Genomic DNA, 26,839 nt, shown 5'->3' with positions numbered 1-26,839 from the left:
TTTTTATGGCTGCTCTTAAGCACTGGCAGCACTTTAAGCTTTGGCCTAAACTGCCAGGTAGCAGTTTTCCTGAAAGTTCAAGTGCCATTTCATTTTTATTGTGCTTTAAAAAGGCAAAAGAGATAAAAAGCAACTGACATAGCCTATATTGTAATTGCGTTAAACCACACCACAATGGTAAATACAGCCAATGAGAGATAGGGGAATTACTGCCTAAGGAGGACGTCCTGTTCCTAAAGACAGTCAGACTCTTTCAGAGTCAACACTCTGATCTCACCATGAAAGCTGAATGTGACACCACATCTCCAAACTGGTTTTCAACTGTTTGCTAAACGAGTTCGAGATGCCATCTAGTGATTCTGATAGGACCATCCCCAGTCAAACTACAAACTCCTTTTCCTGACTCAGCGAACGGGGGATGAGTAGGACTGGTTTCCATGGCAACAGCAGATAGAGAGAAAGGAAGGACAGAGGGAAAAAAAACACAATGACGGCTGCTACACTTAACTTGGCCCATGTGTGCCCACACAAACACCCACTCAAAAATAAACACACACATGCAAGCAGGCACACACACACACACACACACACACAGATGTTTTAGAAAAGATCACATTTTAATGTTTACTGTGCAGGGAGCCTAAACCAAAGACTAGTGTCAAGATTGTCCTGACATTTGTCCATAAAGGATTAATATTTATATTTAAGGGAACAATACCTTTCCTATAGCACCAGCATCTGTTGATAAAGGCCTGCTAAAAACACATTTGTCCCTCAGGCCAGGATCAGACTTTCAAAGAAATGCATTATTTCTCACTGGGCTCCATGTCATAAAGTGAGTGAAAGGTCAATCAAATGCATCAGTAGGAAAAAAGAAAATATGATTATTAGTACTATTTGCTGGTTACAACCTGCGAGTGTTAACTCTGCCTCTTATTTATGTTTTATACATGTGAATGATGCAAATTGATTGAGTATTGCCTCCGTGTTTTTTACTTTATGCCTTATTCTAATCATTTTCAGCAGATCTAATAAATAAATGATAAATAGTATTAAATAATATTATATTATGAATAATAATATGCTGCTGCTGGGTCACTGTTACCTGGGTACCAATGTGCTAATCACATAATGTGACATTATAGAAACTATGGGAAAACTATTTATCATTGTAAAACATTTCCATTGAGTCATTCAAATTACTTATAAATTAATTACTTTTTAAATTTTTTAAAGTAATTAATTTTTTAAAATTTTTAATTTAATTAATTTTTTCTTTTCATTTTTTAATAATTTTTCTTTTTAAAGTAATTAAATTAATTACTTATGAATAATTGAGAGCGTGACAGCGGCTGGAAACCCTTTTGCAGATGTAAAGGCCTGTCTTCTACCACTTGCGGCCGTTTTCACGAGAATGCTAATGGGCTTCAGTATGCAAACGGAAACTACGAAGTTAGGCTGTTTTAACTACTAGGGGACGAGGGTACCATTTTGTGAAGTATGCACTCAGGTATGCACTGCTACCTACAAGTACCTACAAACCTTTGATTTGTTTAGCTAAAAAGTATTCAAATTGGATGGAGATGGGGTAAAGGTGTAACAGGACTTCTCTACTGCCCTACTATGTCACGGCTTTTCAGAATCATGACAGAAAGCATGGACGGGACGGGAGATCTCAGATAATGAGACTTTGTAGCCTTATCTTGTTTCCACAGAATAATAACATGTGCACACCAGATAAAACATTTTAAACCTTTGTGGGCTCTGTGTCCTACTAACCACAGTGCATCAAACAAAAACATTCAGCATGGTTATGTTCATTTACTCAGTGCTGTTCTTTATGATGAAGACAATAACTTTAAATCAACTTTGTATTTCCTAAGAAATGTACTACATTTACTGTCTTCCATCTAATGTCAGAAGTCCACTATATAATAACCAAAATAAATCATTAATTGAAAAAAATTCTACTGTGGATAATAAGTGCACTACTTCTACTAACCATAGTGCTATGTTTCAGATTTTATAGATTCATAAATGTCCATAGTGTGTCTTAAAAAGTAATGACACCAAAGAATAATAATAATTGAGTGTCTAAAATGGCTCACTATTGAGTAAACTGCCGATTTTCTATTGCACAGTGGGTTGTGTTGAATGGGTTAACAAGGGGGTGATTTTAGGCACAGCCAGAAATCACAAAGACTTTAACTCCAAAGCAACAGCAACACTGCTGCCTGGTGCAAACAGGGGGCGACTGTGGAAAAAGGAGAGTAGTTGTCCACCAATTTCAGCGTTGTTGGGTTGATTCCCAGCTCCTTCTGAGACATGTCAATCTGTCCTTAAGCAAGACACTGAACCCGAAATGAATTGCTCCCAGTGAGTGCAGCACAGCTACACAGCAGTTCTCGCGTTGGAGTGCAAGTGTGTGTTTGTGAGTGAGAACAGGTGAAGGAGAAGCAGTGTAAAGGGCTTTAGGAGCCAATAGGGTAGAAAAGTGCTTTATAAGTGACCAACTGTGAATTGTGTGGATTTATTTGTAAAAGCAGCAATCTAAACATTTTTTAACTGAGACACGAGTCAGGGTGCGGTTCTGAGTGGACTAGCTCCCCAAAACTGCTCCTCTGCCTCTTCAAGAGCAGTGTCAGCTGTAGCAAATATTCCTTAAACTGTCTCACATCCTAAAGGAGGTCAGGAAGTGGAACTTTGTTTGCTTTTGTTTGCTCATTGCTTGTGTTAACTCCATTTTTCAGCGACAGGAATCTGCTCATATAATTACAAGTATGTGGTGTAAAATTATGTGTGCATTAAAAATATCCTCTGAAGATGTTATATCTCTTTGTTTGTGTTGTCCCTGATCTAAAGACCTCTACTCTTGTGTACATTCACTGGATTAATTACTGTTATTATTTAACTTGATGGTGAGACTTTGTTCGTTGCATGCACAAGGTAACACATTCAGAAATATAATTAATTCGATAACTTCCCTAAAGTCTCTAAAAAAAGTTCAGTAGAAATGTGAATGCGAATGTCATTTTTTACTTTAATGGTTGCCAACCATTTTGTCATTTTGCTTTTTTCAGACTCCTGCACACCTTTTACTTTGACATCACACCCACAAGGTGTGTCTCACTGTCTTTGTAACTTTCCAAATCAAACCTACATCGTCAAATGATTGGCAGAGGAATCTCTATTAGCTTTGCATAACCATTTCTTGGGAATAGCCAAGCAAAACACACATATCTCCTTATTTCCTCTTCATTTCTTAAAAGTTTTTAAAAGATTTCCTTAATAATTAGAAAAGCTGCTGATACTGAAAATGAAAAAGATCCGGTCTTGTTTCCTACCTGTATTACGGGCCAATGAAGATTCAGATACCGGGATACAAAGTGGGGGATCTGTCTGTCAGCCACACTAAAGATCACTGGTTGGTGGAGCTTATATCCCGGGGGGACGGCCTGTGATTGGTAAGGTTCATCTCTGCCTCCTTGTAACCCTTCCCACTGGGCCACTGCAAGGCCTTATTGATGCCACACTCTTGAGAACATCTTCACGTCTGTTTGCAGCTCAGTTAGTCAGTCAGTAGCAGTCTTCTTGGTAAATCGTCTTGAGTCGTCTTCATATATGTTTCCTGCATGAACAGAAGACAAAGACAAAATCATGAAATTGTAAATTAGTTCAGCCTTTGAGATTTGGATACATTGCAGTGTAGTTTCACATATAGTTGGAGTTAATGGAGGGTTAACTTTTTTACACTAAATGTTATGAACACAACAGTACCCTTCACTTTTCAGCAATGATGTTGCCTTTCCAGATGTGTAAGCTGCCCACGCCATAGGCACTAATGCACCCCAACAGCATCAGAGATGCAGGCTTTTGAAGTGTCCGCTGATAACAAGCTGGAGGGTCCCTCTACTCTTTAGTCTGCAGGACGCAGCGTCCATGGTTTCCAAAAACAATTTTAAATTTAGATTCATCCAAACACAGAACAATTTTTTCATTTTGTCTCAGATCATTTTAAATGAGCTTTGGCCCAGAGAACACGGGGGCTTTTCTGGACAGTGTTCACATATGGCTTCTTCTTTGCATGATACAGCTGTAATTTACATTTGTGGATTGTCAAGCGAACTGTGCTCACAGACAGTGAATTCTGGAAGTTTTCCCGAGCCCATGCAGTGATGACCAGTAGAGAATGATACCCTTGTCCCTTGACAATAGCAATGTTGGAATGAAGGGTTATACATACTGATCATTTTCTGGCCCTGCGTTTTTAGATTTTGCTTATCAGCCATCTGTTGGCAAACTTCTTAGAATATGATTTATTTTATTCTCATCCCTGATAAGGATCACTGCATATAGAATCCTTACCTTCCACTGCACTTAGTCATTTTAGTGGAATAATGATCAATTTAATCTTTTCACCTTTTATCAGATACAGCCATGGTTTGAATTATTGAATTTTCATTGTGTACAAATTTACAACCAGATTTCTAGAACTGCTGCTATTTGTTGCCATTTAAGTGAATACATTTTAAATTCATGATTTCATAGAGACTGTTGCCTCTCTACTCTGTAGACATGTACATGCATGCACACGCTTAACTAACGCCAACCTTTTAATGAGATGATAATTAATGGATGGATCAACATCAAGTATTTGAAAACTAAAAATTCCAGCACAGTCTACATTTGTTTTTTAAGGAGCACTGTAAAAGCTTGTGCCCTCAACACAGGCTTGCATATCATTCTTCCCTGTTTACGCACGATTGAGTAACACCAAACCAAATCTATACAGACAACAAATGGAATGAAAAGTTTGCTTAACAATGTAGAACAGTTCATCAAAACAACAATCACACACACAGCAGCAGCGACATCCTTTGTGTGTGAGTTTGTCTCTCCAGGTTATCCAGATGATATCCAACAATGCAGGGATGATCGTCACCATGGCAATGCTGCATGAGTCATTGTGAGGTTTGTTTTTTTGGAGACAAAGGCTTGTGTGGAATGTATGATTATAATTAAAGACAGACAATGTTAGCCTTGATAGCAGTACGCACACATGCAAATCTTAGATGTACTATATAGAAACCGTATACTACCATGTGCAACTCCATTCGTCATTCACTCACCCGATGTCATAATAAAAGCAACTTCCCAGCTTAGAATTGCATGCTGTGTAGGCTACTTTCAGTCTTTCAAGGTTACCATCTCTTTTAGCAACCACAACCTTTTAGTTGTCACTCTTTAATATTGAATTGTGTTGTTGCCATAGAAATTTTCTGAGATTGTGACTTTTTATTTTTATATTATTCTTTTAAAGTCATTGAAATATCACATAGGAAGAATGAACTCCTGTTAACCTGAGCCACGTGTATTTAACGGAGTGTATTTTTATTGTGATTGTAAGCAAAGAAATATCTTCTGGCTTTTCTGGATATTTTAATTTCACAGCTGGGAAATGCGCTTAAGTATATAATGCTTATTGTAGTATAGACTTTTTTCAGAAAGTATAGTAAAATTACTATAGTTAAAGGAAAGGTTGGTTAAGAAAAAGCTAGTAGAAAAGTAAGTTATGTTTTTAAACATCCAACATAATATGACACATTTTCATCTTTTTAGCTAAAGATTCAATAAACAGCCTAAACTATTAGGGGCTATGTGACCCAAAATTAATCAATTTCTGCTCAACTACGATCTTCTATCCTCTGCAACACAGCCCTGCAGGTATTAGTCATTATCAAATTACACTAAATTTGTGAAAATGCAGCAAAAGGCGCTAACCAAGCAGAAATCTGTGAAATTCTATGACACATTTGAGGATTTTAATATGTTAAATGGTTTTAAAAAACAACTTTAAAGAATTTTGGAGCATTCTTCCTTACAGAACTGCTTTAGCTTAGCCATATTCTTAGGACGCCTGCAGCGAACAGCTCTGTTGAGGTGTAGTCTCGCTCCAAAAGGCAGATTTTGTGTCTCCAAAGCCATTCTGTATTGGATTTACTTTGATGAGTTGGTTCGTGGTCTTGCGTCACTCAGCTTCTTCTTAGTTTCAGCTTGCAGACAGCCACCCTAAAAGTATCATGTAGGATTACTTGATAAAGTTGGGAAATCATTTTCTCCTCCACAATGGCAAGTGGTTCGGGTCCAAAGGCAGCAAAGAAGCCCAGAATCATGATGCCCCCTCAACTGTACTTCACTTCTGAGATGATGTTTTCATGTTGGTGCGCAGTTCTCTTTTTGCCTAGTGCAGGTAGTTCTAAACCGCACCTCCTTCTCAGGTTATTCATTGGACTCCAGGTTTGCTAAGACCTGACTCCAGTCGATGTCCATCTGGATCGCAAGCCTAGTCTTGCCATTACTCTTTTCACAATCACTTTCGTATGTTGAGTGGGTGTGATGGATAAAGACATGAAAGACCATTGTGACTATGGTGAAGGTCAGAAAACATTTCATGACACATTTATGCAAAAGGATATCGCAAACAGTGCCATTGCTTTTTTCTTGAGACTGTAATTGCTCACCAACTTTTCTCTAACTGTGTGTGTCTGCTGTTTGCTGCTAAACAGGTGCCTGCTGCACGCAGAAATAATATGAGACTGCGAGTGAACCCGAAAGTTAAGGCTCGTTATTACATAAATATTGATGTTAGCTACTTTAGAAGTCTGTGACAGAAAGCAAGTGGAACACTTTTCCCGTAGACACAAGGTTGAATTAATTCAAACTTTGGGGAAAAAAAAACAAAACATTGCCATGTTCCCCCATGCAAAACCTCACACAGACAAACTATTTTTCTATTTAATACTCTGCATTCTGAATCCCCTGCCCACCCACAGTCTGTTGGCTGCTTCACCCTGTTCTTAACCGCAAAGGAAAAAAACAAAACACAAAGCCACCGTTGGATGGAAAACTGCAGTTTTCGACAAGTGAACAGTGGTGAAAATGCTTTTAAAACAAGCAGCGTGCCCAATGTTACAATAGCCCAAATCCACAATATGTCCTCCAAGTCCTGAATGCAAGAGACAGAGACAAAGGAAAATGAGTTTTTGCTGTCTGTCTCGACCATCCTGACCATCCTTTGAACTTATTCACTTCCGTCTGTTTGTCCTCCCTTTCCTCTTTCACCTTCCGCTTTCTCTCTCCCTCCCGTCCATCCTAGCAAACAGAGCAGGAGCGAAGGGTGAATTAATAAAGGAGTGAAAGTGGAGCACAATTCCCCGAGGTCTGCCTTTTCTGGGACACTCACACAGAGAAAGAGGCTCACACAAAATGACAACACAATCTACAGAAAGACCCTGACACACACACACCCATACAAGTGTAAAGCTTACATGTGCAAAAAGCCACATGCATCTGTCCATGCAAAACTGGAATGAGGAAGAGGAGGAGACACGTAGAGAGAAAAATAGTCCAAACATCCCATTATCTGCATGGTCCTGCCTTAGGGTGGGAGAGGAAGAGGGAGGAAAAAGAGGAGTGAGGAGAGCAGGAGAAGGAAGGGGAAGAGCCACGTGAGGAGGGATGCAGGGAGAGTGTCACCCAAGGCAGACAAACACACAATGCTGCCATAATCCCTGTGATTCGTCCTCTCCTCTTGTGACAGGAAGTCTTTCCTAAAAAATCAACTCAATCAAATTTTTTTTCCCTTTCTTTCTATCCCATTTCTCTCATTTGCCGTACTCTCTCTCCCTTTTTCCCCCTTTCCCACTCCCATATCCTTACAAGTCTCCTAGTTCCTTTTCTTCTCTCATTCTGCTCTCATCTGTCCTTTCATTCTCGAATCTGGATGAAAGGTGTGTTTGACTAAAATAGACTTACACTGCACAGTACTGGTTGTATGGTGAAGCTGGATGTCATGGTGTTTTAACACATTAGGGAGCAAAAAATGAAATAAGCCAGAAAAAACTTTATGTAAATGTTCACCAAACTGCTGCAGCAAGTATGAGCTTCTTTTGTGAATTAGCTAAATGGCAAGTAACGATTTGTATCGACTGATTACAATCATTAAGGAAAGTGAAGCATTGTTTATGTAGGTCATGTTTTATTGGCCTACACCAATAAAACCTGTTAATAATTAAGCTTTCTGTAGACAGGAGGGGAAAAAAAACATCCCTCAGGAGTTTTATTGTAATTCAAAAACGTTGTAGTGGGCACAGCACGGAGCTGGGGATCACGCCAGCAACTCTTCAACTAGATTTTCTATCAGATGTCCCAGCCAGCGAGCTTTCCCTCCCTGTACTACTATCCATCCTTCCTTCCTCTCTGTCTGTCACTTTGTTTTCATCTCATCTTTGCTACAATCTGCTGACCAAACAAAGGCAAAAAAACAAAGAGAGAGAAAGAGGGTGGAGAGTATGAGTATGAGTAAAATCTAGCTGAAAGTATGAAAGAATGAATCATTAAATCTCTACGACACTGTTACAAAAGCTACAAAAGTGAAATAACATGTTTATGAACCAGGAAACAACTTTTTTTACCCTTGAATAAAGAGCTGTGAAATGTTGTGTATGTGCTGTGACACATGCCAGCAAAAGTGGGAATAAATAGATAAATAAATACATTTATGATCCATCATCTGAATCAACAAATACTTAAATGACAAAATGTAACAGTTAGTCTCTCTTGATGTTGGATACGGTCAGAGTGAATAACTGTAACTCACATCGCATGTTTCAATTTTTTTAAGACACACACACACACACATGCACGCACACTCACATGACTATATCAGTGCAAAAGTTTCCAACCTCCTTCATAAACTGTCTAAAAATGAACGTTAATTCTTATGAAGATTGCAGATTATGAAGATTTTTTACCAGCTGAATGTGTTTTTCTTTTACTACTGCATGAGCCCTTGGATTTTCCAGTTTGGGTTCAGTGCTGAAACAATTATAAGAATTTAGAGATGGTGCAGTCTTTCAAAAACTACACTGCTACTGTTAAAAGCAAACTTTAACATTTTACAGTAACACATACACCTTCTTTTCGTTTCAAGCAGAAAAGGCCACAACCTCAGCAAGTTAATTTTAAATAATGATTCAACATCAAGGTACAACTGTGAAGATTCCATTTGCGTTGACTCCACTTAGTGGCAGAAAGTGGAACAAGAAGTGTAACACAGGCATTGGACTGGGATTCAGACAGAAAAAATGAAATGATGCCTGAAAAAACGGACATCACTATACAAATCATACAATTTGGGAGAAATTTAGGAAAAAAACTGAAACAGTGGTAGGTGTTTCTCCCTTTAACTCTCTTTTACATACAGGAAATCAAGCATATTTATACGGATAAACGCAAATAAAAAGAGGCTAAAAATCTAAAAAAAGAGACAAATAAACACGGTGAGGAGAAAGATAGGGAAAACATTCAAGAAAATAAAGTGAAAACAAAGAAAAGAGTCGAAAACAGAGTGATGGGGAAAGAAAGAGAGCCTCTTGCAGAAGCCCAGGGGGTATCCTGCTATCCCAGAATGCTTTGCTCTAACCTACTTTGGTATTTCTGTTTCTGTCTTTGCCTCTGCAGCGCTCTGAATGGACTCCATGCAAACAATATCTGAGCAACTTCCGTGCACGCATTGTATGACTGTTCTTCCAAGCAACTAAATGATAGAAATATTGTTTGTGTGTGTGTGTGTGTGTATGTATATTTGTACCTGGGGATGAGGGCCCCAGGTCTGCAAACATGTGATCACTGATGTTTTCTACATATTAAACTAAAAGTGTAGCTCTGTTTGTGAACACGTATCTCTGCACGTTGTCATTAATGTTAAAGTTGTGTTGTTTGAGTCAGAGCAACATGCGCATTTGTGTGTGTCCGTGTTGCAGTGCTTCCAGAAGTGAATGAGTGTGTGTATGAGAGCTGTGCGGCCTGAGTGGGCAGCCTGAAGTCCCGCTCAGCAACACTTTGTTACCATGGAAACAAATGAGACGACAGGAGTGGGATCTATCCATCTCTCTATTACTCTCTCATTCTCCACATATGATACCATGAATTAACCAGCCGATTACTTCAGTATCTGGATAATACTCACTGATGTATTTTACCAGCTAGCTGTTAGCTGTTTTTCAATTTGGTCGACATCAGACTTTCTTTATGTATTGAAAAAAAAACTGTTTTAAATGCAAACATTTGATGTTTGACACAAGTCTCAGCTGCACTTTGCATCATCTGGTCCCCTGATTCTTACAGCGTAGTTGCATCCTGGGTGAACTTTGACACAGTGTGTAATAAGAACAGAAAGAACTATCCTGAACAAGAACTGCAAAAACCCTGAACTCTTCCTTTAATTTTGCTGAAGGCTAACAAGTCCGTTGCTTCTTGTTGCTCCTCTTTTCTTCTCTCTCTCTGCTTTCCACTCACCCCAACCAGCCGAAGCAGATGGCCGCCCACCCCGAGTCTGGTTCTGTCGAGGTTTCTTCTGTCAAGGGAGTTTTTCCACCCCACTGTCGCCTTGTGCTCCAGGAGGATTTAGTGTGTTTTCTGTAAAAGTCCTGACCTTAATGTGTTATTGGCACCATGAAATTAAAATACATTGCAGCACATTTATAGTGACTCTTTCGGTCTGATGTGCATTTAATGGAAATCGAAAGCGCAGATACCTGAACTGAAAAGCATCAGTTGAAGAGAAAGTGGAAATCATGAGTCACTGGGGTCAAAAATTCAGAAACTTACACAGCCCAATGTATTCACTACGAAACCAACCCATGCAATCAATGTACAAGCTTAATAGCTCAGCAGCATATTATTTACAACAGTTATACGTGCTTTCATTCCTTTAATAAATGTTAATGATTTAAAACCATTCACAGTGTTGCACTTGATCACATCAAGAGTGTCAGAAATAGTTGAGTCACAAAGTCGGTGTCCTCATTGGATTGTTCTCAGAAACAGCAACACAGCAATTTTCACACAGGGACTCGCCTTTTATCCAACGTTGGAAAGGTCTGTGGGGAAGGAGTTTCCACAACTATTTGGCCATTTAATAAATAGTTGAACTGAGTTTGAAACCCACTACATTCCACATTAAAGGTGCATTGTTAGCCTTCCGCTTCACCTGTGGGAGTTCTGAAGGCTAATGCAATGAGCTTTAACTGCCAAGGATAAAACCAATTCAGTGTGACTGAAGACGGGATCGAGCATTGCCAACATCTTTACAGCAAAGATCTGATAATCAGCCAAAAATTACAGCCGTTACAGCCAAATCACATAAACTTATGTAAAACCACAATCAGAAATGCAGAGATAGAAGTGCTGAATATATAATAACGGTCGGAGAAAAAGACTTTGAAAGAAGGGAGGGTGAAGGATTGTTTACTCATATTCATAGACAAGAAACAAAAATGTGGGTTTTACATACAGTAAAATTATATTTCATAGATCAGGCTTCTCTTCCCTTAAAAAAATTATTTTCTGAAAAACACTGGAGGCTGATATTTTACATTCATTTCCTCATGCTGATTACTACATTGTTGACCCAAACATTTACCTTAACCTTGGCCTAGATGTTATGGTAAATGGTTGATGGGGAAACTTATATGATAAAGTTTTTTCTTTTCTCATAATCATGGCAAGTGCAGGCACACACACACACACACACACGACCAGCGTGATGGTGAGTGAACCCCTGTATTGGATTCCACACAATGCTCACACACACACTCACACCGAATTTAAAACCTTTAATCTGTCATAACAATCAGACCTTTTGTGTTTATCCCCAAGCTGCTAGAAACCATAACACATTAATAATTCATAACTGTGTTAAATTTGAATAAGTTCCTCCAAACCGTCATCCACATGACTCATGGCTGTACATACAAATCACTCACTGTTCCTTTCAACTGCATGTTCCTTCAGAAGCTGCTTTAGTACCTGCAGCAATCTGTGAACATTAACACCTAAATCCCAACACATCCGCATGGAGCAACTGTGTAATGGCCTTACAGAAGTTGCTCAGTTTGTTTTGCTCATGTATTTTCCCTGCCCACACCTGTTGTCTTGTTTGTGCTCATCAACGGAGCAAAACTCCATTAGCTTTCTGACCAAGGCCAGCCTACGCCAACTCACAAGCATTTTCAGGTTTGCAGTGAAACCCAACCTGGGCTACAGGCTACAGGCCTATGCAGGTATTTTTTCTTTTTTTCTTTCTTTTCTCTTTTCTGATATATACAGTATATTAAAGGTTTATTGTTGAAAAATGTGTTTTTCTTTGCAGGATGCCTCATTGAATTTCGATTTAAAATGACAACATCAAAAAGTGAAAGGTTTCCTGTAATTTATTGTATTCTATGTTCAAGCGTAACCTTCATAATACATATATATATATGACCCTAACTAAATTCAAAGTTTCTACAGTACAATATATGTGCATTCTTAAGATAATGCAAGTGTACATCATGAAATAAAACAACAATCAGCTTGTTGTACAGTACCACACCTTTAAGGGCCGTTAAGTTAATGACGCAGATTTTCACTTGGGGTTTAACTGTACTTAATGCTTGAAAGTTAAAACTAAGGTTTGCTTTAATGAGTGGGGCCTGTTGATGAGAAGTAGGATGCCTTGGCACAAGCATGCAATTCCCAACCTGCAGCGTGTGCCAACAAAGGCAGGAAAGAAGTGGACCTGCATGGATGTGAACGTTCAGCACATTTAAAATATTTTAAAAATGGATGATTTTTTTTTAAAGGCCTCATAGACACAGTTTAATCTAAATGTGCTGCTGTATATAGATAATGAAATTTACTTCTGTTTTTATATATCAGAATAAGCCAACTTTTCACACTTAACCATTGTTCACAAACATGATGAAGCATCCTGCTGGTCATCCCCACACCACATTGATTATTTAATATAGTAAATTCTGAATGGAGACAGCAGATGGTATTCTGAATGATCACTGGAAACTACAGTGTAGGAGCTGCCAGAGCAGAGCAGACTGTCTTACTGTCTTTTACCTCATCACATTCCCATAATCCACCCACCCCGATATCCTCTCTTTCCCCTCATCCCACTACAGTAGCAACAATAACCCTTCCACCTCTTGCACTTTTGGGATTTTACAAACTGTGACCGTTTGCATGTACATCACCTTTAATGCTATTTACATCTTCACCAACTTATTTCACTTGATGCGTGAATACTACTTTTTACATTTACCTCCTGGTGTAGCACCTTAAACTTCAGCGTCTTGTCGTGAGCATATTGAATATAAAAGGTGCATATGTGTTTTGAAAGGCAATGACAAATAAACTATTATGTAATGTACTTTAGAGGACTTTTGGTTTCTGCATATTGAAATTTTGCTACTGTTAATCGTAAATGTGACACCAATGCGCCCATCCTAAAATAAAGACCCATCCTCTACCACCCATCCTCCACCCAATGTGGCTCATCACCTTTCTTCCACTTTTGTTTAGGTTTTTCAGTTTCAAAATCAAGCCTATTGAGGACGTATAGATTGCACAGCCCTCTGGGAAAATGAGTGATGCTGGACTCTATAAAACTGAGTTACTTCATACATGTGTTTCATGTGTGCACACTCACATTTGCAGGTATATACATGTCTGTTCACATAAATTGGCCTTTACGGCTGTTGTCCACTGGCAACCCCAAACCACCCCATCTAATTGGCTAATGGTGGGGAAGGCTCTCAGATGACTCACTCTCTCACTTGCTCTCAAACACACACTCAAACATTCGTGCACACCAATTACAAAGAATGCTCTGTTAGCGTTTAAACAGAAGTGCTCAGGCCATTCAAAGTGACAGACGGAAAACAAACCAACAAAGAAGACGGGAGACATTAGTGGCTTAGCTACCGTCAACAACTTTAGAGAAGACCTCTATCAGTGCTCTCCTGGATTTTTTTGTGTGTGCGTCCATGGGCATCCTGTGTGAGTGGGTGGACAGTGAAGCTGAGTTGTCATATTGGGAAGAACATATCTGCATATTCATAACCAAGCATCTATGCACGCAGCCCTGCACACATATACAAACAAGCAGGTGAACACAGATGTACAAAATTCACCATGAGATGTAAAAATTTTATGTAAAAACTGGTAATGGTGTCATGCTGAGGGGGGCAGGAGGCAAGAAGGATAGCAAGGCAGACGAGGTATAAAGAGGAGGAAAAAACAATAGCAGATAAATGAGAGAGAGAAACAGAATGAGTGGTAGGCAGGAGACTTTGTGTGGGTTGACTTTTTTTCTCCCGGGTGCTATGGTAACCTACAGAGCTGGAGAGGAGAGGAGAGAGAGAGAGAGAGAAGAGGAGAGAGAGAGAGAGAGGAGAGAGAGAGAGAGAGGAGAGAGAGAGAGAGGAGAGGAGAGGAGAGGAGAGGAGAGAGAGAGAGAGAGAGAGAGAGAGGAGAGGAGAGAGAGAGAGAGAGAGGAGAGGAGAGAGAGAGAGAGGAGAGGAGAGAGAGAGGAGAGGAGAGGAGAGAGAGAGAGAGAGACGGAAAGGACATATTCATGGAAAAAGGAGAGAAGAGAGAGGGAGTGACTAAAGGAAGCAAGAGGAAATAAAAGCACAACAGAAAAGAGGAAAAAGACGGAAGAGAAATAAAATGAGAGGGAAAGTAGGGGCATGAAATACAAATCAAACCAAAATAAATATGACAGATTTTAGACTTTCCAGTGTTTTAAAAAATACATTAAAATACTTTAATTTCGTGACTTTTGGCAAATTCTAACTGCTTCAACTAAAACTGAAACTCATACTGACCAAAGGAGAAAACAAACTAAAACTTTTAGTAAATTTACTCACAGGGATAAGAGTGGTGTGTCAGGCAGTGCAAAACCTTGGTCCTAATGAAAACTCTTTCCAAGTAACTGGCAATAACATACAAGTAGTCATGGCCTCCTCAGGATAAACCAAAACCTCAAAACTAATGACATTTAAGTCAAATCAAATTTTATTCATAACAAATAACATATTTCCTCAGCACCCTCTGTCTTTAAACCCTCAGATGAGTAATGAAAAACTCGACAAAAAGACCTTAAACTGGAAAAAAGGGAGAAACCTCAGTGCAACACGGCAGCTGTGCTTCACACTTTCAACAGACATGACATGATGCTAAGACAATATGGTGCATATGGTTGAAATTACACACTTACATCTAGCAGTTAACACAAAGCATCTCAGCCTTACACAGCTCGGAGTCCTACTGAGTGACACAAGAGTCTTCCTCTGACAACATATACTGGAAACATTAAACAAAATCCTGTGGGACAAACGGGTAACTAAAAGCATTTATCACACTGGGCAGTCATTTGACGCTTCTCAATTTTATCTCCAAACTGCAGTCACAAGTGGGTTTTGTGTTTTTCATTGGCAGATGATAGATGCAGAGGCACACATGTCAGGTGGATTTCCACCCCTGCAGTAATATTTTTAGATGTTCAGTGAAGTGTTTTGATGGCTTGTCCTGATCTAAAGTGTATTGATTTTTAACAGACAGTGTCTGATTGTCTCCACTCTCAGCAGAAGGAACAAACTATTAACTGATCATAATAAAAGTGTACTTTTGCAAGGTTATTAACTGCTCTCCAAAAGTGACTGAGCAGGCCATGCACACAGGAAAATCTCCTTTCTTTCTAATAAATCAAAGAATATCTTGTGATAGTTTCTTTATTTGTTGGTGGTACTGTAAAGACATGCCTTTGGCTTATATTTGTCTGTATCACAGATGAATTACTTTACAGGGCAGAGGTCCAGGGACCTGAGAGGACGGGGGGGTTCAAAGCCCCGGTATGAAGTGTTAATATTTCGTTTAAAAAAAAAATGTAGGGCTTAGTTAAAAGACACAAAGTTACAACCCAAATTCAAAAACAGTTGGGACAATGTGTGAATAAAAAAAGAATGCAATGATTTGCAAGTCTCATCAACCTTCCATTTCATGGAAAATATTAGCTCAATTTGAATTGGATGGAAGCAACACATCTCAAAAATCATAAACAAATGGAGGAGCATTTCAAAACGAATTAGTTTCATTGGCAACAGGTCAGAAACATGACTGGGTATAAAAGGTGCATTTCAGAGAGACAAAGCCTCTCAAATGTAAAAGAAGGGCAGAGCTTCAGCAATGTGACAAACTGCATCTAAAAACAAACCAAACTATTTCATAAAAATTTTCCTCAACTTAAAATTGTGAAGCCTTTGAACATCCACCAATTTACAGTATATAATATCATCAAATGATTCAGAGAATGAGACGGGATCTCTGTGCACAGTGGACAAGGCCGAAGGTCAAAACTGGATGAGTGTGATCTTCGGGCCCTCAGGCGGCACTGCATTTAAAACAGGTCAGATTCTCTACTGGACATCACTGCATGGGATCAGGAAGCACTTCCAGATATCACTGTCTGTCAACACAGTTCGCTGTGCAAACCACAAATGTAAGTTAAAGCTGTATCATGAAACAAAGAAGCCATATGTGAACACGATCCAGAAAAGCTGCCGTTTTTTCTGGGCCAAAGCCTATTAAAAAATGGACTGAGGAAAAATGGAAAACTGTTTTGTGGTCAGAAGAAGAGAGGTTGAATAAAGAGGCGAGGGACCATCCGAGTTGTTATCAGCAGTTCAAAAGCCTGCAGCTCTGATGGTGTGGGGGTGCATTAGTGCCTATGGCACAGGCAGCTTACACATGAAAAGGCAACATGTGCTCCCATCCAGACGCCATCTTTTTCAGGGAAGGCCCTGCATATTTCAGTAGGACTAAATGCTACACCACATACTGCATCCATCACAACAGCATGGCTTTGCAGGAGAGGAGTCTGTGTGATGAACTGGCCTGCCTGCAGTCTGGACCTTTCACCAGCAGAAAACCTTTGCTCAACAATCATAAAATAGAATCCTGGGACAACATTCCCCTTCGCAGACATTTACAGACAGTTGAATATGAGACCAAAATTATTATTAAATGATTATTAAATCATTTGTGGTTAATTTTGTGTTTCTTTCAGTCTTGGGGAGAGATCATTTTACCTGTCTATAACCAGGGAGCTAATGTGTCATATTCCATTCTTTGGCAATATTATTGTGTCTAAACTAAATATTCACTTCGCTGTGAAGTTTTCCACACTGATTCATGATTCATTTCATTTTGGCCTTTTTAACAAAAGTTACCGAACAATCCTCTTTTTATGGGAAAATAAAAATAGAAGTAGGCCAATTTAATAAAAACATAAAACTGAAAATAAGTGATTACACAATGATTCCCACCCTCTAAAATAAACTCACCTAAATCACACAGTGAGTTAAATGGAGATCAGCTGAATGCAATAACAGTGTTGTCAGTAACGGTATATTCTACCATAAACCCCCTCAATGGACAAAGAACACTCCAATCAACTCAGCAAAAAGATCATTTAAAGAATAAAAAGTCAGGAGGTAGCACAAGAATATTTACAAAACACTAAACATCCCTGGAGAAAAGATCATTCTTTATTAAGAAATGAAAGCAATACTGTACGGCACAGGTATAAATCTGCTTCCTGTAAGAAGAGTAGTGACGGAGCTCACGCAGACCACGACTCCTCTGAAGGACTTGAACTCTTAAGCAGCTGAAATGGGTGAAACTGCACATACACTTGGTTGCACAATCCCTTTATTTTGAAATGTAAGAAAGAAAACACTAAAGATTTCTTGATTCAATGAATGTGCAACTAATATTATGTTTTGTTCTACTCGTTTTGACATTTCAAAATATGGAAATGCAAACTTTTGCACCCAACTGTACAACAGCTGTGGCCCAGGTTGTTCTCTCATCCAGTCAGCCCGGTGAATTCCAAACACAAAAAGACTTTGTTTGTGGGCACACTTGACTTTTGTTTGCTTTGGTGACAATTGATGACAAAAAAAAAAAAACACCAAGGCTGTAAAACATAATTGCCCTTTTGTGATGTGCGACAATGCAGCAAATTAATCACAACTTGATTCAGTCTCACAAAATTTAAATGATGGGGGAAAAAAGGGAGACATTTCCCAAAGCCAAAGCTAGTGTGTAGAGAGCAGACAGAAATTCAGAAACAGAGTAAGTATTTGTAAAATGAGTAAAGATGTGTTAAAGACAAACTTAAATGCCAACTAACTGCTCATTAATAACAGCTGCATGTTTAAACAAATGGCATTTAAATGTTTAAATATTTAAATTTGAAAGTACATCAACAAGCAGCTCGTATTTCTAACATTCCATTCGTGGATTATGAGATAATGTAGGTCTTTGTAGTATCTTTGTCATGTCACCTTGTAAATCTTAGAGGTAGTGTCTCATTTTGGTCATTTATAATTATCTCTAGAAATGTTACCTGTCACTTCAGCCATGGTCTCTGGTCCTGTTTAAGTGATTCATGCATGACTGGGGGAGAGGGTGCAACCTCTGGCCCCACATCTGACATAGGCACCGTTAAGTGCAAAACTAAAACCTGCATGCAAGTTGCAAAAGACGTGTTATACTCAGAACAGGTAGTTTGCAAACAAGTACACTGGCACGAGAATCGATCTGGATCATGCTCAGAAATAAAGAAAGAAGGAAAGAATCGGTGACAGCCCAACGAATATCTACAAGCCAACTGATCACACATATGTGATTACTGTGATCCTAAGTTTAACATTAAAAACACACTGATTCTGTGTTGTACAGACTTACTGAGTCCTAATTCTATTCTGTTTGATTTAAAGCTGCAGAACAATCACAGACTTTGATTATGAGCTGTTGTTGTTTGATCACAGATTAACATGCTAACACGTCCAATAATGGAAACAGTACGCAGCTCATCATTTGAGTCAGTCAGTCTGTTTTAACTGAAGTCTCTTCAGATGTGTCATTTCTTCATGCTGTTGTCTTGATTTGTGACAGATGAATTAAATATTGCTAATTGTTGATGTCACAAAAAGCGGCACAAAGCGGCCAAGCTTTGTTGTTTTGTTGCTCTAATCTGTCCATGACAACCTCTTTTGCCTCCTTTGTCTCACTCTTTCATTGCCCTCACTGCACATTTCTCACAGTTTCATAATCCTGCCTAGAATGATGCAACCATACAGTAACTGTACAGGCAGAAAAGCAAACACACACGCACAGACACGCTCACACACACACACACACACACACACACACGCACGCACGCACGCACACACTACACAGGCCTACTGTTATCTGAAGCCAGACTACTTAGGAATTTGATCTATTTTATCTACGCTGACTTTATTCACAAACAAAAAACACCATTTAACAGTTTTTGGGTTTTTTTTTTTTTTTGGTCTGTTTTTCACTTGTCTACTTTTATTTAATTAATTTTTCTGGCTGTTTAGACCTGTTGTTAGGTTGTACTTATGCTGGAAGTTTACTGGTGTCACGTACGCACATGAGATGAAAGCACTGGTAATTTTCCCTCATCATGTCAGACTTTAACATGGGAGAGTTTTTCCTATTTCTAAATGTATCAATATATCTATTATTGTAATCCTGACGGCTGAGGCCCTCTGACCTAAACGGAGTCAATTTAAGCCAACCTTTTTTTTTTTCAAATCCAATTAAGTAAGTAATAATTTCCTAAGCAAACACAAATGGCAGACAGCAGTGATGAATTCTCCTCCAAAAAGACATCTTCACTTGTCGTAAAAGAAATTAAACAAAGGTGTTTTCAAACGTATTATTTAAAGCAGGTGATGCTGTCAGTGTGTTTATTAGATGTACAGATGAAATTGATCAAAATCACAACGAGCACACAACATCGACCAGAATCAATAGAAGCACAGAGTAACCGTATCAAACTGAACAGTCTAAATACTATAAACTGCTTCTGACTTTACTGACACAGGTCAGAGTATGACATCAGTATATCTCTTTAGAAAGGACATTCAATAAGAAAATGTTGCCAGGCAACTGATACAGTTGCGTCCTCTGTGGATAGTCTTGGATGATATTGCTTAGCAACTACACTGGCTTGTAGGATGTTAAAACTGAACCCCACAGACTTGTGTGGCTTGTGAGTGTGATACAGTTTAGGTCATGGGGGCATCATCATGGCCAGATTGCCTGTCAGAAAAACTGTAAAACCTCAAAACTATACAGGATAATGATCTGGATCTGGATCCATATCGATCAGCCTTAGCCTTAAAACCACCTAGTGTTCTTAATGTGGTGGAGGACAACACGGTCACTCTGACCCGTCAGCGGCTACTCAACCCCATATGCCGCAAAATGTTCTACATTGTATCATCTGAAATCTGTCGAGCATTGCCAGCGTTTTTCTCATGTTGACCCCTGTCCATGACAACAGACACGCTGCGGCTACAAAACATTGAAAGGGTATAAATATATACTGTACATACAGACTGGACACAATCCAGTCATTTACACCAAATGTCCACGAATACACCTGGTGATTCCACATCAGTTAAACCCTTTAAACTTTATATTTTTGACCAACAGCCTGTAAATGAAAAAGTACATAATATGTCATAATATATTTGTATCTACTTGTTAAAACAGTAGAGCTACAACATCTGGTTTATATTGTTCAAATTAGCTTGTGCATCACTCATTTTTAAACACAAACACCAGTTATATTACTTATATGATTGAGTCATTTTCTCAGTTTCATTGTTCTAAAACATCATGATCTCCCACTTAAACGCACACACACACACACACACACACACACACACACCTTACTCGGTCATTAATAAAGAATAAGCTTCAAAATGCAATCTGTTTCCATTTTATAACTTACAGTTAAAGATTTATTGTGCCAGTATTGTTTGATGAGCGAGACTGGAGCAACACTCTGTGGCTTTAAAGATGTGTTTTGCTCTTGAAATTCTGGAAATTAATAGATGCCTGTTTGGGATCTCCACCTAGCCATACAAGTCAAGTTTATAAAGCTGGAATCATCTGTTAAGAGTCTTTTAAAAAACTACCCACAACGTGGCAAAACATCCTCTAAAATAACAAGTGAGACATATTCAAGATTATATGAGGAAGTCCAAATGTCTCAAAATTGGCCTCCCCTCAGAAATGATATTTGGTTCCGCAGGGAGATTTGTATTACAAAATCCCTCTTCTTGTCCAGAGATAAACAAGCTCCAATAGTGTACAATCAGGGGCTCACTTTCCCCTGAGGATTTGCTGGTACTTTAGTGGAAAAGCCATAATATCTACTGTGTCTAATATTTTGGTAGACATGTGTTTTGTTGCTTTCTGCATCTTTACCATATTGCTGCAGGAATCTATTGGGAAAATAAAGTGCTATAAATGCACAATGCTAAATGGATGTATAGTTCTGGTCATAGAGGCAGATCAATAATGGATGTCGCAAAACTTGGTCCAAATTAAAAAATGACAGTGTATAGACAACAACTGCATTCATGGTTATGGACTTTGTCACAGCCAGTTTGAATTTTACACTCTAGGATCATGCTTTAAGTTTACAGTAGATATAAATAAAGGACAAGTTCTCATGTCTATACATGTCAAAGTGATTATTATAGTTTAGTTAATAAGTTTGGAGATACAAGGTTAGACAAAGCTTGGAAACGAAGAATTAAGGCCCTCAGAGTCCTTAATTACAGCACCTCCTGTTGACACCTTGTCACTTACATGCTGTCACTGACACACTGTCATTCTGTGATCTTACAAGCTTTGTCAAAACATGATTCATTGCAGCCAAATCTTTACCAGTCAGTCCGAGACTGTGCAGATTCGAGGCCTATTCAGTTTTAGGACGTATTGACCAGACTGTATGGAAGAATACACCAGCTGCAGGCCATTCCAGAGAATCTGTGGGTGAACATCACTGTGATGTGGGCTCAAATCAGGCTTGGGCTGTCTCATCTCCCCTTTCTCTCTCTGTCATCTTCCCTGTCACTAACAAAGCAGAAACAAATCCTAAACCTTTATATTTGCAGAGGGCTGTGAAGATGAGATGTTCCTCCTACGCAGACAAGCAGACAGGCATTAGCTGTGGAGACACAAACACCTCCAAATGTAGCTAATGCTATGGAAAAGCATTATCTTTGATTCATTTTCTGATAGCAAAGAGGAAACCTGCAGACTGTATCTGAGCTGGTAGCTGATATTTGTTCTGCAGATCTGTATCTGCAGTGAGGATCTAAATTAAGTGTGCGGACTGGTAGCAGACATTAAGTCAGATCATAATAATTACATACGGCGTAAAAGGTAAAGCCTCTATTATTCCAAAAGGTAGCCAGTGAAAATTTTGAAAAAAGCTATTAGGCTGCCATGTTGGTAGCTTCTGCTCCAGTTGACAAGATGGAGTTTTATGAGCAGAGTGAGTCAGTTAACATCAAGATGGTTGGAATAAAAATGTCTCATTCAGTAGGAGTAGTGTGTTATCACATGGAGAGGAAGGAAAACATCCCCATTATCTTTTATTATGAACAATTACTCTCAATATATTGCTTATTATTTTAATAACATATGATTTAAGGATTTTGATTAAATAATTACATTTTTGTTAAACATACATTGCATTTTTGTTTCTGTCAATCTTACGTTAGGCTGCTGTTTAGGTTTTTTAAACATTTTAAATCTTTTACATTGTTTCATTACAATATTAAATTTGTATTATTTTTTTAATTGTTTACCAGTTACATTTTCCGTTAACCCCTTCTCTTTGTTAGTTACAAACACTGGAAACTTTATTTACACCGTTTCAGTTTTTGCACACTTCACTGTGTTGTAGATTTTATTTTAAATGATATCAATTAGCGTCTCATTCTCTCAATAAACCTTTTAAAAAAAAATTTAAAATGCCAGAATAAAATCATTAGAATACAAATATTATCTATAGAGGTCAGTGCGACAGATTTGTATTACTTATTTTATACCACAAACAGTAAAAAGAAGAGAGACTTGGTTCAGTGTGAAAAATGACAAAGAAAAGCAGCAATTTCTCAAGTCTGAGAAGCTAGAACTGGTAAATATTACACATTATTTTTTTGATTGACTGCTAACTCTTTCAAACCCCTGTTCCAATTCCTGATTAAAGTATGTACCTATACCACGTCTACACGACATTTAAATCTAAGACAAATTATACTGCGGAATGAATCTGAGATATTATTTATGTATGACAGCAGAGAGATCTACACTCATGAGCCAAACAAATCATACAGTTTGTTCTCTACAGAATATCACAAGTGCCAACATCTCTGTCACTAAATGGACTTTTAAATCATGGTATGGTGAAAACTGTCGACTGGAGGCCAGCTTTTCCTCCCAATGTCACAAAACCCAACAAGAAAAAACAAGCATGTTATAAAATGCAAAAAGTTGCCAGGCAGATGAAAGTTTTCACAGCTCATCTCAAAACGGCCTGGAAGTGTTTGAGATGTCTACGGGTGGCCGGGCAGGGGACTCCCGGCGAGGAAGCAGCGGAGCAGAAAAGCAAATCCGCCACAGAACAGAGCTGAGTCCTGAGGGCATGAGGAAGCCAGCTGTCACCTGACCCGACGTTGCTAATGGAGGTTTTAGGGAATTCTGGTGACACAGGGCTGACACGCGTGGCAACCACTTAGAGCTATTTAAGCCCCACACACGAGCTGACTCATTTTATAAAATGCACGCAGCACCAAAAGTTAGGAGTTTTTCCACATTTTTTAACTCACATCTGTCCACAAAGTGCAGTGCAGTAAGTCCTCAAACTGAGATCATGGTGCTACAAAGAAATACAATTAGATACACGGACTCCCTTGAAGGTAAGGCTCTCCCACTATGAACAGTCTTTCTAGGTTACAGCAAAAAAAAACAGATGGACCACACTTCCTTTTTCTGGACTAGTGGGACAACATGATGCTGCACAGCCCTGATCGCGAAGCATTATGTAATTAATACTCCTCCTCCTATGCAGATACAGTACACAAGCCTAGAAATCCTGGTCTCAGCGTTAACTGTAGCCCTGAAATGACTGATACGACTCATGTATACAGCATCAGTTTAGTCGTTCTAGCTGCGATATAGCCAGGCAGCTCTTGAGTCAGCTAAAGCCTTTGCATAACTGTACTGTAATACTGGCATCCTCTGTAATGTAGGTTTCATACAGTAAGACCAAAACCCCTCTACAGTCACGCAGCATGCAGAGAATCTGTCTCACCCACACACACGCACACAACATACAGCCTAAAGAAACATCACTGTACCTGTTAGACTGTAATTCTGTGCTGTCAAAGCCAAAGGAGACAGAAAAGTAGTGTGTGGGGCTTCTCTTACCAACAGATCCCCCTTCTCCAGGAATCCTGCCTTTCCTCTCTCTTCAGCTGCTTTCGTCCAGCACCCCAGCTCTCATCTATCCAATAAAGAGATCAGGAGGATGAGATGAATTACTCTAAATAATTAGCATTCCTCTTGCTCTTGTGTTTTCGCTCCGTCTCTAAGCACTTCCAGATTTCTCCACAGTCTCCTGGAGGGGGGGAGGTGGGAAGCAGGAGCATCAGTGATACACCGCCGTGCGCTCCGCTGCAGGAAGCTGGACGTCAATCACACAGGTAACCTAGGAAACAACTGGGCCCGCCCCCCCCCCAGCCAAAACTGATTGGGCAGCTGATGGAGAACCAGAAGTCACAAGTTCTCACAGATCCACAGATGGGTACCGAGAGCTGTGGTGGGATCATGTACCGAGCCAAACACACAGTATTGGATTGCAGTACTTGTGAAGTCTTTCTCTCCCCTCCGTTTCTCCCTTTCTCTCTCTCTCTCTGATATCACAGCTCACCGCTTTATTGCCAGTTGCTTAGCAACCAACTGGCATGTGTGAGTGTTGAGTGTGTGTTGCAGAACAGGAGGAGATATGTGGGAGAGAGAAGGGAGTTCAAGTGCTCAACACTGTATTTCCCTCGCTGTCAGATGTATAGATAGATGTTGAATATTTCAGATCCCATCAGCAGCAGTGAGAGCACTCTGTGTCACATTATGGAGAGTTCAAGTCCACCTTAAAACAATAGTACATCCATATTAAAACAGGTTTTGCTGCTGTAACCGGTTCTCTTGTTCATCCAGGACAGCACAAAGGTTCACAAGGGGCGATGTGCTAGATGTGATCAAAGTACTCTCCTAATGACCTGAGGGACGGTTTTATAGAAGTTGTCTTCAGAGCTGTGGTCAGAATTTTAGAACAAATGAGGACACAAGATCTTCTCGACACGTCTTATCTTCTGACCTTTTAGATTTTATTCAGTCATATGTCTCCTCATGATAATTTTAGACTTCATATTTTCCCAGCATTAACGTCAAAATGTTTTTTCATAGTCTTCTCCATGTTCCTAAGAACAATGATTTCACCTTGTTTGTTGGCCTGAATGCATTTCAATGTAAATACATTCCGAAAGTAGTGGAATCATCTCACCCATCATACAAAGTGTTTGTAAATCAAAAACCCCAAATCCCCACAAAAAAGGAGCAATGACCTGTCATCAGTGATCCCTTTGTTAATAATATACAACGTGAACGTCTCCCACTCATCATCCTCTACCAGGTAGAATACAAATTCACTGTCTATTCTAAAAGGAACAAATGATAAATTCAATGTTACCAGAAAACGAGCAGCACTTAGAAACAGTTTGGATCTTTTGCTAACAAGATAATGACTTTATTTCTTTGACGTGACTGTCACGCAGAAATATTAATGCGGGGGTCTCAACACTCAGACATCCAGCGCAGCATGGCAGTGAAAAATTTGTGTTTGAAATGAAAAGACAAAAAAAGCTTCCACTTAATCTTCAATTAGAATGCACGAACTCTTTCCAGTCATTTTCAGGATGACAGCGTTTAGAGTGCCAAAACCTGAGCATTGCCAAGAATAAATACTGTAGTTTAAAGGTGCTAATCCAGCCAAAAATTATCTTTTGAGTATGAAACAAGTCTTTCGCGTACACTTGATAGGTGCTGTAACATTTGTTCTTTGTTCCTTGGATTCTCTGCAGTAGCAAAGAGGAAAACAGTTCTTACAGTAGAAACATTTCAAACTACTCCAGCAATACAATCAACTTTGTCCACTAGCTGGATCAGATCAAACCTTAACCAAAATCCTCCCAAGTTCTCGTGCAGACACGTAGGTTAGAGACTCGTCCTCCTGCACGTTCACTTGCTGTAGAGCAAACTTTCTCCACCCCGACTCAATGACAGCAATGAAATAATACGAATGCAAAATGCTGCATGTGGGTCACGACAGCAAAAGACCAAAGTCTGCTACTAGTACTGCCTACTAGTATTTGTATACACCGGGTATGTGACTGGGCATGAGTCTGCTTTCTAGATCTGAGCACAAATAAATTGAGTCTATGAAGCAATTAGATCCGAGTTGCTCTTCTCAAAAGAAAATGATCTAATGGAAACTGCCCTTCTACAGTTCTGGACTGAGAAACAGAACAGCCATATTCCCCAGTGTCCAGTTGTTTACAACGCTGATTATATAACCCAATGCAATGAAACGTAGATCATGATTAGTGTCTGGACATTTAAACATATTTGTTACTAACCAAAACATGTTTTCAATCATGCAGGTTAGGTTGACTGTTATTAAGGTCTGTCTTACATCAGAGTTGTCAGAATGAATATACTCACCGAGACCCAGGCCCTTTCAGAAGATGCTTCAAAGTCGGGCTTCCACTGCACAGCTGCGGTCAGCCTCTTTGAGCGCTCACTGGAGGGCGAAAAAACACCAGGCAGTCTGAGGATTCAAAATAAGTCATGTTATGAATATTCAAATGGACAGTAGGAAACATATGGGCAGTGTTAGACGAATGGTGTTGAAGTAGAGTATCCAAGGGTGCTCCATCACTGGAATCCCAAGAGTAGCCTCAGTTACTTTCCTGCTATGAAT

General features: G+C 39.3%; 1 protein-coding gene across 3 annotated transcripts in view; it reads right to left on the bottom strand.

Annotated features, from left to right (window-relative positions):
* Nucleotides 1-24,676, bottom strand: part of lrrc7 (leucine rich repeat containing 7) — a 97,120-nt gene extending 72,444 nt beyond the window's left edge. For 2 of the 3 annotated variants that reach the window (XM_067513758.1, XM_067513757.1), the window contains exons 1-2: nt 24,232-24,676; nt 3,345-3,628 (exon numbers count right to left, since the gene is read on the bottom strand). The gene's annotated coding sequence lies outside the window, so the exon portion shown is untranslated. Of the gene's footprint in view, nt 1-3,344; nt 3,629-24,161 lie in introns of all 3 variants that reach the window. The other variant, XM_067513759.1, reaches the window with a different exon arrangement.
* Nucleotides 24,677-26,839: the final 2,163 nt, after the last annotated feature.

The sequence above is a fragment of the Channa argus genome, chromosome 8, assembly GCF_033026475.1.
Source record: "Channa argus isolate prfri chromosome 8, Channa argus male v1.0, whole genome shotgun sequence".
Taxonomy (NCBI): domain Eukaryota; kingdom Metazoa; phylum Chordata; class Actinopteri; order Anabantiformes; family Channidae; genus Channa; species Channa argus.
The sequence above is the reverse complement of the archived record's forward strand: the minus strand, read 5'-3'. Positions and strand labels throughout refer to the sequence as shown.